This window comes from Rutidosis leptorrhynchoides, chromosome 8 (assembly GCF_046630445.1).
Source record: "Rutidosis leptorrhynchoides isolate AG116_Rl617_1_P2 chromosome 8, CSIRO_AGI_Rlap_v1, whole genome shotgun sequence".
NCBI classification, from domain to species: Eukaryota; Viridiplantae; Streptophyta; class Magnoliopsida; order Asterales; family Asteraceae; genus Rutidosis; species Rutidosis leptorrhynchoides.
This window is the reverse complement of record NC_092340.1, coordinates 57,868,744-57,883,465: the sequence shown is the minus strand read 5'-3', so window position 1 is coordinate 57,883,465 and position 14,722 is coordinate 57,868,744.

The following is a 14,722-nucleotide window of genomic DNA, read 5'->3' as shown; positions in this document are numbered from 1 at the left end:
ATTTTATGTTTTAAGTTAAAACAAAATATTTAAATAAAACTTATATTTTTATAAAATAAAAATAAAGAAACTTTATAAAACTTAAATATTTAACAAATTCTTAAAAATATTTATATTTTTGTTTTTCTTTTTATATTTTTGAATATTTAAAACTTATTTTTACAAAAGCGTATATTTTTTTTTATATTAGCAAACTAAAAATAATTTTTTTTTTCTTTTTATTAGCGTTGCGCTTTCGGCGTTTAAGTTCCCCGGCAGCGGCGCCAAAAATGCTTGATGTTATGCGAGGTGTATATAAAATAACTTATATTTTACAAGGAAATACTATTAAATATGATACAAATTTACACAAGATATTTATTTATTTATAGAATGGATATACTTAAACCTTGCTACAACACTTATAGGCAGTGTACCTAATCGTACAGTAGTGTAGTTTTTAGTCAGTCCGGTTCATTCTACAGGGAATCTTTTTCACAAAGCTTAACGCTATATTAGTTTAAATTTATAAAAATACAAATATATATATAAGTAATATTATTATTATAAAGGGGGGTTTTTACCGTTTAATGACCGGTTTGTCAATTTTAAAAACTTTAGTCGCAGTTAAAACCAAATGTAAAATATTAAAAATAAATAAAAACTTAATTTAAAGCGTAAAGTAAATAACGATAATGAAATTGTGATAAATAAAAGTGCGATAATTAAAAAGTACGATAATTAAAAGTGCAATTAAATACAATAACAATAAATAAAAGTGCGATAATTAGAAGTGCAATTAAATATAAAATAAAGGAAATTAAATATGAAATAAAAGAATTACGCTTATTTAAACTTCCGTAATCATGATGTTTGACGTGTTGATTTTAGTTTTATGCCCATGGGTTAATTGTCCTTTGTCCTGGATTATTTAATATGTCCGTCTGGTTTTTGTCCATAACAGTCCATCAGTCATAAATATAAAGTGCGAGTGTCCTCGTCAAATTATCCTTATACCCGAAGTCAAATATTCCAACTAATTGGGGACTTAAACTGTAACAAGATTTTAATACTTTGTTTAATAATTACACCAGGATGTCGACTGAGTGTAACCCAAGGTTTTAATACTTTGTTATCAATTATGCCAAGTGTCCTTGTACATAATTTCACCCCTGTTTTAATAATTCTAGTGGCTATTAATCCATTCCCGTGTCCGGTTAAATGAACGATTATTCGTACATATAAATATCCCGCCCATCGTGTCTGATTGAGTGTATATGGTTATTTATAGGGACGTCCAATTGTAAATCTTTATATTAAAATTAACAAACTATCATTTAATTAAACAAATATAAAGCCCATTAATAGCTCATAGTCTAATTTCCACAAGTGTCGTTCTTTTGTCCAAATCCCAATTATGGTACAAAGCCCAATTACCCAATTTTAGTAATTAGCCCAACATCATGATTACTTCGTTTTAAATAAGCATAATGATAACTTAGCTACGAGACATTAAATTAAAAAGGTTGAACATAACTTACAATGATTAAAAATAGCGTAGCGTTACACGGATAGAATTTCGACTTACACCCTTACAATATTCGCTAACATACCCTTATTATTAGAATTAAAATTAAAATTAAAATTAAAATTAAAATATAAATATAAATATTTACGTATAGATATAGAGAGATTGATATTTTTTGGATATTTTTGCGATCAAACTGCGTTTGCTTTTATAGGGAATTGAGTCCAGGTGAGCTCCGCGAGTCGCGGCCTTTTCCCTCTTTGAACTCCGCAAGTCGCGGAATTCGATTTTACAGCTCACACCATTTTGGAGCCTTTCTTGCCGACGGATTATTATATAAATATAATATATATAAAATATATAATTAATTATATATTATATTATATTTATATACATAGTTAACTTGTAATTTTTAGTCCGGTGCGTCGAGCGTTGAGAGTTGACTCTGGTCCCGGTTCCGGATTTTCGAACGTCTTTGCGAATAATTTAATATCTTGTACTTTGCGTTTTGAATCTTGTACTCTTGTAATTTCGAGACGTTTCTTATCAATAATTGGAACCTCTTTAATTGTATTTTATACTTTTGAGCTTTTTGGTCTTTTGCGTCTTCAATTCGTCGAATCTGTCTTTTGTCTTCACCTTTTATTATTTTAAATGAATATTACTTGTAAATAGAACAATTGCAACTAAAAGCTTGTCTTTCTTGAGGAATAATGCTATGAAATATATGTTCGTTTTTAGCATTATCAAACGACACTTGTGAAAATTAAACTATGGGCTATTAATGGGCTTTATATTTGTTTAACTAAATGATAGTTTGTTAATTTTAATATAAAGATTTACAATTGGACGTCCCTATAAATAACCATATACACTCGATCGGATACGATGGGCGGGGTATTTATATGTACGAATAATCGTTCATTTAACCGGACACGGGAATGGATTAATAGCCACTAGAATTATTAAAACAGGGGTGAAATTATATACAAGGACACTTGGCATAATTGATAACAAAGTATTAAAACCTTGTTACAGATTAAGTCCCCAATTAGTTGGAATATTTGACTTCGGGTATAAGGATAATTTGACGAGGATACTCGCACTTTATATTTATGACTGATGGACTGTTATGGACAAAAACCAGACAGACATATTGAATAATCCAGGACAAAGGACAATTAACCCATGGGCATAAAACTAAAATCAACACGTCAAACATCATGATTACGGAAGTTTAAATAAGCATAATTATTTTATTTCATATTTAATTTCCTTTATTTTACATTTAATTGCACTTCTAATTATCGCAATTTTATTTTATCGCACTTTTATTTATCGCAATTTCATTATCGTTATTTACTTTACGCTTTAAATTAAGTTATATTTATTTTTAATATTTTACATTAGGTTTTAACTGCGACTAAAGTTTTTAAAATCGACAAACCGATCATTAAACGGTAAAAACCCCCTTTATAATAATAATATTACTTATATATGTATTTGTATTTTTATAAATTAAAACTAATATAGCGTTAAACTTTGTTTAAAAGATTCTCTGTGGAACGAACCGGACTTACTAAAAACTACACTACTGTACGATTAGGTACACTGCCTATAAGTGTTGTAGCAAGGTTTAAGTACATCCATTCTATAAATAAATAAATATCTTGTGTAAAATTGTATCGTATTTAATAGTATTTAGTTGTAAAAATAAAGCTATTTCATATACACCTCGCATAACATCAATGACCAAGAGTTGATGATAAAGAATGGAGTGTTGGGAACGCTCGATAGAAAATTTGGTATTGAAAAACGGATTGAGCTAACCGTGAAGGAGATCAAGGACAAATACAAGGACCAAACCCTATATTTAAAGAATCCAGATAATTCTGGATCCGATAAAATCTTTAGAGAATATCTTGCTCTGAGGTCATGTTAAAATCTTGCGGAAAATTTTTCTTCATCAACCTTAGAACATAGAAATTCCAAAATATCATCATAAATATCTTCGATATTTCCGAAGTTATTTTCATAGCTACTCTTATCTGAAATCATCTATTTCTTTGCAATATCTGCGTTACAACATAAAAGAAACTATTTCAGTTTCTAAATTCTGAAACCTTCAAGTTTAAAATATGAATGTTTTGAAGTAGTGTTAGGAACTGAAGCATGAGTTAGTATAATATAATGACACTTGATCAACGTGATTATATTACAGTAATTCATGCTGAGTTTCTAATGGGACGTGATGATTCACAGAACATACCGTCATCATGTGCCATTTACACGACTCTTACATTCTATCCAATCTTCGAACATAGTAAGAACATATCTTCTTATAGTTCTATCTTTTCCGGGATATTATGGTAATTTGACAAATCAAGTTTCTGCCATTACGATTCCCTTCTTAGAATATTAACTATGTTCATTTCAAAACTCATCCTTACGAATTCTGGACCATTACTCGCTTTACTAGAGATCGAGAGGAGAATAAAAAGGCAAAGAGATTCGAAATATAAGGGAAGATATAAAACCCAACAACAACCCAGAAATTACAAACATTGTGTATCGATGCGTATAGCAATATAAAGACATGGGAGGATGAAAAACACTATAACCCCAAGGTAATGTTAGAAGAAAATAACTTCCTCCGGTGGTATATGAAAAAGAAGAATGACAGATATAATAGTTAGGAGTATATCAAGAATCAGAATGAGATGGAGCATATTGACGAATGTTTTAAAATATGAATTGAGGGAGAAAGAATAGAAGGTGTGAGTTGTAAGGAAATGGAGAGGGTGGATTTATAGTGAAATATCCGACAGAGCAATCGAAAAAGATTATTGCTTTTAAGCCAAAAAGATCCTAATTTCCTTAATCGCCGAAGAACCAAATCTTATTACGAAGATTTTCTTTAAATCCCAAGAATTACGAAAATCAATCATAACTACGTCATCGGTTAAAACAAATGTATCGACTCATTTCACTCTTTGGTGATAGCTTCACTTGTACTTTTCACAAAAAACAATGGTTTGTATCCATATCACTCAATGATGATAAAACTCTATTTTTTAACTCATATTTGTCATGAAAACATTCTTATTGTTATCCATGACGACCTCTATCAAATTTTGGGGATGAAATTTCTTTAACGGGTAGGTACTGTGATGACCCGAGAATTTCCGACCAAATTTAAACCTTAATCTTTATATGTTTCCGACACGATAAGCAAAGTCTGTAATATTGAGTCTTAAAAATTTTGAAACTGTTTACATTGATGCATTTGACCTTGACCACTCCCGACGATTCACGAACAATTGTTTGTAAATAAAAATACCTACATACATATAAATGTAAATACTTGTAATAATTTAAAATTCATAAAATTATACACTGAATATGTAAACTACGATATAAATGAATTTAGGGTAACATAAAAATGAATATATATGAATATGATATATAACTGATGATTATAAGTATATTGTAATATATAAAATATTAAATATATGCTATTATATGATATTTATTATTACATAATTAACAATATGTAATATTAATATATTCAAAATAACTACAAATTAAAAATATAGTTATTATAGTAATATTAGTATTACTTTGATTATTACCATTAATATCAATATCAGTATTAATAATATTCATGTCATTATTATTGTTATAATTTTAATTAAAAAGTTATGGTTATTAAATCTAAGATATAAAAAATAAAAAAAAAATAAAAATAAAAATAAAATAAAAAAAAATTTATTACAAGGATGATTAAAGATAAAACTTTAATTAATGTTATGATTATTTATTATTATTATTATTACTAAAAATCATCATTTTCATTAGTATTATATTATCATATTATTAATTATCATTTATTAGTGCTAATTCATTTATCGATAATATTATTAGTTTTATTATTATTAGTAGTATTAATAGTATTAATATATTTTTAATTGTCAGATTCCAAGGTTTAGAATTTAAAACAAATATATAAACACATTCATATATATATATATATATATATATATATATATATATATATATATATATATATATATATATATATATATATATATATATATATATATATATATATATATATATATATATAAGTATATGTGGAAAGTACAAATATATATATTTATGAAAACAGTATCATTACTTATTATTAATTATTATTTATTTGTTATTATTATGATTATTATGATTATTAATATAATTATATATATACTAATTACTATATTATTCGCACATAGAAAAACAATCAGGAAAAAGAGATTGGGATTCAGTTGAACGTAACCATCACCTGTATATGATTCTTGTTTCTATCCTAATTTTGTTACACATCATTATCAGATAGTACGAATCAATTCATTCACAAATTACTTTATAATTTTTATATATTTATTTTATATTTCTGATTAATAATTTTTATCGTCAATCAGTTACAAGTCTGTTTCAATTGCTATATACGAATCAATTATGATCAGAATGACTGTTAAATCACGTACTCCCTCACATTATATATATACAAACTACTGTAACTCGAAATTTAGAAACCAAACACTCAAGAACACTAACGTGCCCTCTGTTCCAGTAACTTTTATCCAACAACTAGAATTCAATTCAAATTTCAAAATGTAAAAACGCTGTTTTATTAGGAATAAATTATGTAAACTATCTGCAAAGTTTGAGGATTCAATTCCTTTTCTTGATTTTCAATTTTGGAGTCAAAGGGTTATGAACAAAAAGTCAAACGGGAGTTCATCGAGTAAATTGAAGTTTTTGAGATTGTTTCTGTGGAAATTGATGATTCATAGAGCTTCTATGAATCATTTACAACATAATTTATGTTATAAACTTTCTTTAAAACAGCCTAAGAAATCGAAATCAACTTTGAGTTTTATATTTTTTTTTCTCGATAAACAGTCAGGTCTGTTCCCTTATGTTTTTTTATGAATTCGTTATCTATAAATACAAACAAATACAAATGGTTAATCACGTTCCTAATGAACAATTTTAATTCAAATCTTAAGCTGTTATTTGATAATGAACGAGTTGATTGATCGACGGTTTAAATTGAAAGAGAAGATGGCGAGGACAGAAAAGGAATTCGGGTTAAATATTTTTTTGTTCTGTAATATTACAGAAAATGGGCGTAGCCCAACTGGTTTAAGTGTGTGTCGAGGAAGTGTGTGGTCTCGGGTTCGATCCCTGCTTGGTGCATTATTTTTTTAAAAGGGGCCTATTAAGGTAGTTTTTCTTTGTTTATTATTATTATTATTATTATTATTATTATTATTATTATTATTATTATTATTATTATTATTATTATTATTATTGTTATTATTATTATTAGTATTATTATTAGTATGACTATTATTATTATGGTTATCCTTAGTATTATTATTATCATAATCATAATTATAAGTATTACAATTATTGTTATCATTAGTATAAAAAAAATATCAATTATATTATTACTATTAATATAAATATTATGAATAAGATTATCATTAGTAGTAGATTTTATCATAAAGTATTAATATTATTATAATTATTATTAATATTGATAGTATCATCATTTAGGATATTATTAGTAATATAATTATAATGAAAACTAATATTGTTTATATTACTATTATTATAAACATCATTGATGCTAAAATTAATACGAAAAGTATCATTATTAACGATATCATTACTATTATTAAAATTATCATTTTTAATAAAGTTATTATTAGTATTATTATTATTCTTAGTAAAACATTAATATCAAAACCATCATTTTTAAACAAATAAATATTTTGAATATAAAACATACTTAATACATATACTACAATTATATTAATAACCCATATAATTATATATAAAGCATATTAACCTTATAAAAACTTATATACAACAAAATTAGGTATTTTTCAGATATAGACATATTAATATAACTATATAAATATTAATTATTTTCAAATATATATATATATATATATATATATATATATATATATATATATATATATATATATATATATATATATATATATATATATAAAATATAAGGATAAAAGATATGAAATTGTTCGATTACAAGTATATATATTAATGAATACACAAATGATATAGGTTCGTGAATCCGAGACCAATCCAATACTTGTTCAATGTCGTTCTATGTATTTTTACTACAAAATACATTAGGTGAGTTTCATTTGCTCCCTTTTTAAATGCTTTTGCAATATATATTTTTGGGATTGAGAATACATGCGCTGCTTTTATAAATGTTTGACGAGATAGACACAAGTACTTAAAACTATATTCTATGGCTGGATTATTAAACCGAATATGCCCCTTTTTAGTCTGGTAATCTAAGAATTAGGGAACAGACACCCTAATTGACGCGAATCCTAAAGATAGATCTATCGGGCCCAACAAGCCCCATCCAAAGTACCGGATGCTTTAGTACTTTGAAATTTATATCATGTCGGAAGGAGGATCCCGGAATGATGGGGATATTCTTATATGCATATTGTGAATATCGGTTACCAGGTGTTCAATCCATATGAATGATATTTTTGTCTCTATGCATGGGACGTATGTTTATGAGAAATGGAAATATGAAATCTTGTGGTCTATTAAAAGTATGAAATGATTGTTTATGTTAAACTAATGAACTCACCAACCTTTTGGTTGACACTTGAAAGCATGTTTATTCTCAGGTTTGAAAGAAATCTTCCGCTATGCATTTGCTCATATTAGAGATATTACTTGGAGTCATTCATGACATATTTCAAAAGATGTTGCATTCGAGTCGTTGAGTTCATCAAGACTATTATTAAGTCAATTATATTTGGATATATTATGAAATGGTATGCATGTCTGTCAACTGTCGATGTAATGAAAGTTTGTCTTTTAAAAACGAATGCAATGTTTGTAAAATGTATCATATAGAGGTCAAGTACCTCGCAATGTAACCAACTATTGTGAATCATTTATAATTGATATGGATTTCATCCAGATGGATTAGGACGGGTCATGAAAGTTGGTATCAGAGCGGTGGTCTTAGCGAACCAGGTCTTGCATTAGTGTGTCTAACTGATAGTTGTTAAAATGTATTAGTGAGTCTGGACTTCGACCGTGTCTGCATGTCAAAAGTTTTGCTTATCATTTGGTGTCAAAAATTATTGCTTATCATCCTTAAAGTCTAGACACATCTTACTGCCTCTATTGCATAGATAGTGAATAGACAAAATTCATATCTTAGCGTATCTGATAATTCATATCTTCGTGTATCTGATAATTCATATCTTAGCGTATCTGTTTCTGTAGACTTTGCTTGAGAACTTCCGTAGATTCCTCCGTAACTTATGGGATTTTAGTATTATATATGCATATGTAAATTATGTATTGCAGGATACTAATCTACATCCTATAATATATTTCTTATCGAAAATATTTCATCTTATCGTACGAGATGAATCCCTTAACCAGTTCGAGTCCCTTAGATTACGATATCTATTCCGATAGTTATTTCGACAGCTATTCCGATATGGATTTCCACTCGAACTCCGAAAGTAGTGTAACCAGAATGGAGCAACCAATCAGCCATTCCCAATTCATCTGATGGGTTCGTAGTCGACTTAATCAATGGAGACGCGAAGAAGGCGATCCTTTTCACCAACCTAATTTACCCCTTGACGATGAACCTAAAGCACTTACATGCGAACCTGTCCGTAATACCATTTTCTCGCTCATTTCCAGAGTATCTCTTCATGATTATATTCTATCCATAATTCTAAACCTTATTCATTCGCTCGTTCCTACCGACAATCATCCCGGAGTAATAAGTCAACGAGCTTCGCACCCGAATTGTAGTCGTAAAAAGTATGGTGCAAAATGTACCAGCTTCAGCAACATTACCGGCATCAACAGTACCACCAACAACAACATCCACATCCCAAGCCTCAATATCACAATCTGTTCCACGAACATCAATATCATACACACCATGGATACCAAGGAGTACCAACAGTAATGAACGATGAAGTATTGATCCATAACTTCATTAATATTCTGCGAAGAATATGTGGATCCTAATAGTTTTAGAGATTACTTATTCTAGTTCAAACCAAAAATCAAATGAGTTTAATATCATATTGACTCGTTAAATCCATGATTACATCTGAAGAGAATATATATGTATATATATTTTCATAAAGATTGTGATTTAAAAGTTCTTTTGTACAAACGGTTAATGGTGAAAATATTTTAACGGGTAGGTAATACCCGAGGGATATTTAAGATTTCACATTAATAAGTTACATTGTACATTCTTCAAATCTGATTCAACAGTCATTTCCTATTCTACTTACATCTACAGATATATGAATCCGTTCACCATAGAATAACCATTTCCATTCAAATTTCATATTTGAATTTTGACCTATCAGAATCTAACAGGTGGCATAATGAAGAAAACATTGGACAAAATAAAATTTGCTAGAAACAAACAAATTAATTATGAGAAATTTTATTAAGAATCCACGCTAACAAAATCCTAGCTAACTGTTCCTAGCTAACTGTGGACAAATCAACTAAGGACTACCAACAGTGGACAATTAAAATGAATTAAAATATTGATTATAACATATGAAACTAAACAATACTTCAAGTTTGCCACTTGATTTTCATCTTAAACCTCATTTGTATCTTGATGATTACAATCTGTGTTCAAATCTTTCACAAATCTTGGAAACACCTCAATCAAGAGGATGAACCAACCGCACTTCATCTACGGAAGAAAAGATTGATAAGTATAGTTATGCATCAGAAAACTCTCGGAAACTGAGTAAACGTTTAACGCGTAGCTGTGCTAATCCCTTTAGCGTTGTTATTACCGAAAATAACTTTGCAATCCCTTTCCAAATTAGCCAATTTTGTCACAGCTCCAATAAGTCAACTTCGACTTTTCGTTCGAAACAACCTTATTATAATCTTGATATAACCACGTGCTCTTTTATTTTTACCGGGGAACCTTTTATATTCCACCATATTACCATCAGCATTTAATCATCTAAAAACACCATTCTTCTGAAACCACCTCGGATTGATAACCGACGATACAAATATGGCTGCATTAAATGCAGAGGAAACAGTAAAATTGTAGATGGCCTAAATGGCCAAGAGTTGATGATAAAGAATGGAGTGTTGGGAACGCTCAATAGAAAATTTGGTATTGAAAAACGGATTGAGCTAACCGTGAAGGAGACCAAGGACAAATACAAGGATCAAACCCTATATTCAAAGAATCCAGATAATTCTGGATCCGATAAAATCTTTAGAGAATATCTTGCTCTGAGGTCATGTTAAAATCTTGCGGAAAATTTTTCTTCATCAGCCTTCGAACTTAGAAATTCTAAAATATCATCAAAAATATCTTCGATATTTCCGAAGATATTTTAATAGCTACTCTTATCTGAAATCATCTATTTATTCGCAATATCTGCGTTACAACATAAAAGAAACTATTTTAGTTTCTAAATTCTGAAACCTTCAAGTTTAAAATATGAATGTTTTGAAGTAGTGTTAGGAACTGAAGCATGAGTTAGTATAATATAATGACACTTGATCAACGTGATTATATTACAGTAATTCATGCTGAGTTTCTAATGGGACGTGATGATTCACAGAACATACCGTCATCATGTGCCATTTACACGACTCTTACATTCTATCAAATCTTCGAACATAGTAAGAACATATCTTCTTATAGTTCTATCTTTTCCGGGATATTCTGGTAATTTGATAAATCAAGTTTGTGCCATTACGATTCCCTTCTTAGAATATTAACTATGTTCATTTCAAAACTCATCCTTACGAATTCTGGACCATTACTCGCTTTACTAGAGATCGAGAGGAGAATAAAAAGGCAAAGAGATTCGAAATATAAGGGAAGATATAAAACCCAACAACAACCCAGAAATTACAAACATTGTATATCGATGCGTATAGCAATATAAAGACATGGGAGGATGAAAAACACTATAACCCCAAGGTAATGTTAGAAGAAAATAACTTCCTCCGGTGGTATATGAAAAAGAAGAATGACAGATATAATAGTTAGGAGTATATCAAGAATCAGAATGAGATGGAGCATATTGACGAATGTTTTAAAATATGAATTGAGGGAGAAAGAATAGAAGGTGTGAGTTGTAAGGAAATGGAGAGGGTGGATTTATAATGAAATATCCGACAGAGCAATCGAAAAAGATTATTGCTTTTAAGCCATGAAGATCATAATTTCCTTAATCGCCGAAGAACCAAATCTTATTACGAATATTTTCTTTAAATCCCATGAATTCCGAAAATCAATCATAACTACGTCGTCGGTTAAAACGAATGTATCTACTCATTTCACTCTTTGGTGATAGCTTCACTTGTACTCTTCATAAAAAATCAAATGGTTTGTATCCATATCACTCAATGTTGATAAAACTCTATTTCTCAACTCATATTTATCATGAAAACATTCTTATTGTTATCCATGACGACCTCTATCAAATTTCGGGGACGAAATTTCTTTAACGGGTAGGTACTGTGATGACCCGGGAATTTCTGACCAAATTTAAACCTTAATCTTTATATGTTTCCGACACGATAAGCAAAGTCTGTAATATTGAGTCTTAAAAATTTTGAAACTGTTTATATTGATGCATTTGACCTTGACCACTCCCGACGATTCACGAATAATTGTTTGTAAATAAAAATACCTACATACATATAAATGTAAATACTTATAATAATTTAAAATTCATAAAATTATAAACTGAATATGTAAACTACGATATAAACGAATTTAGGGTAACATAAAAATGAATATATATGAATATGATATATAACTGATGATTATAAGTATATTGTAATATATAAAATATTAAATATATGCTATTATATGATATTTATTATTACATAATTAACAATATGTAATATTAATATATTCAAAATAACTACAAATTAAAAATATAGTTATTATAGTAATATTAGTATTACTTTCATTATTACCATTAATATCAATATCAGTATTAATAATATTCATGTCATTATTATTGTTATAATTTTAATTAAAAAGTTATGGTTATTAAATCTAAGATATAAAAAATAAAAATTAAAAAAATAAAAAAAAATTTATTACAAGGATGATTAAAGATAAAACTTTAATTAATGTTATGATTATTTATTATTATTATTATTACTAAAAATCATCATTTTTATTAGTATTATATTATCATATTATTAATTATCATTTATTAGTGCTAATTCTTTTATCGATAATATTATTAGTTATATTATTATTAGTAGTATTAATAGTATTAATATATTTTTAATTGTCAGATTCCAAGGTTTAGAATTTAAAACAAATATATAAACACATACATATATATATATATATATATATATATATATATATATATATATAAGTATATGTGGAAAGTACATATATATATATTTATGAAAACAGTATCATTACTTATTATTAATTATTATTTATTTGTTATTATTATGATTATTATTATTATTAATATAATTATATATATACTAAGTACTATATTATTCGCACATAGAAAAACAATCAGGAAAAAGAGATTGGGATGCAGTTGAACGTAACCATCACCTGTATATGATTCTTGTTTCTATCCTAATTTTGTTACACATCATTATCAGATAGTACGAATCAATTCATTCACAAATTACTTTATAATTTTTATATATTTATTTTATATTTCTGATTAATAATTTTTATCGTCAATCAGTTACAAGTCTGTTTCAATTGCTATATACGAATCAATTATGATCAGAATGACTGTTAAATCACGTACTCCCTCACATTATATATATACAAACTACTGTAACTCGAAATTTAGAAACCAAACACTCAAGAACACTAACGTGCCCTCTGTTCCAGTAACTTTTATCCAACAACTAGAATTCAATTCAAATTTCAAAATGTAAAAATGCTTTTTTGTTAGGAATAAATTATGTAAACTATCTGCAAAGTTTGAGGATTCAATTCCTTTTCTTGATTTTCAATTTTGGAGTCAAAGGGTTATGAACAAAAAGTCAAACGGGAGTTCATCGAGTAAATTGAAGTTTTTGAGATTGTTTCTGTGGAAATTGATGATTCATAGAGCTTCTATGAATCATTTACAACATAATTTATGTTATAAACTTTCTTTAAAACAGCCTTAGAAATCGAAATCAACTTTGAGTTTTATATTTTTTTCTCGATAAACAGTCAGGTCTGTTCCCTTATTTTTTTTTTATGAATTCGTTATCTATAAATACAAACAAATACAAATGGTTAATCACGTTCCTACTGAACAATTTTAATTCAAATCTTAAGCTGTTATTTGATAATGAACGAGTTGTTTGATCGACGGTTTAAATTGAAAGAGAAGATGGCAAGGACAGAAAAGGAATTCGGGTTAAATATTTTTTTGTTCTGTAATATTACAGAAAATGGGCGTAGCCCAACTGGTTTAAGTGTGTGTCGGGGAAGCGTGTGGTCTCGGGTTCGATCCCTGTTTGGTGCATTATTTTTTTAAAAGGGGCCTATTAAGGTAGTTTTTCTTTGTTTATTATTATTATTATTATTATTATTATTATTATTATTATTATTATTATTATTATTATTATTATTATTATTATTATTATTATTATTATTATTATTATTATTATTATTATTGTTATTGTTATTATTATTATTAGTATTATTATTAGTATGACTATAATTATTATGGTTATCCTTAGTATTATTATTATCATAATCATAATTATAAGTATTACAATTATTGTTATCATTAGTATAAAAAAAATGTCAATTATATTATTACTATTAATATAAATATTATGAATAAGATTATCATTAGTAGTAGATTTTATCATAAAATATTAATATTATTATAATTATTATTAATATTGATAGTATCATCATTTAGGATATTATTAGTAATATAATTATAATGAAAACTAATATTGTTTATTTTACTATTATTATAAACATCATTGATGTTAAAATTAATACGAAAAGTATCATTATTAACGTTATCATTACTATTATTAAAATTATCATTTTTAATAAAGTTATTATTAGTATTATTATTATTCTTAGTAAAACATTAATATCAAAACCATCATTTTTAAACAAAT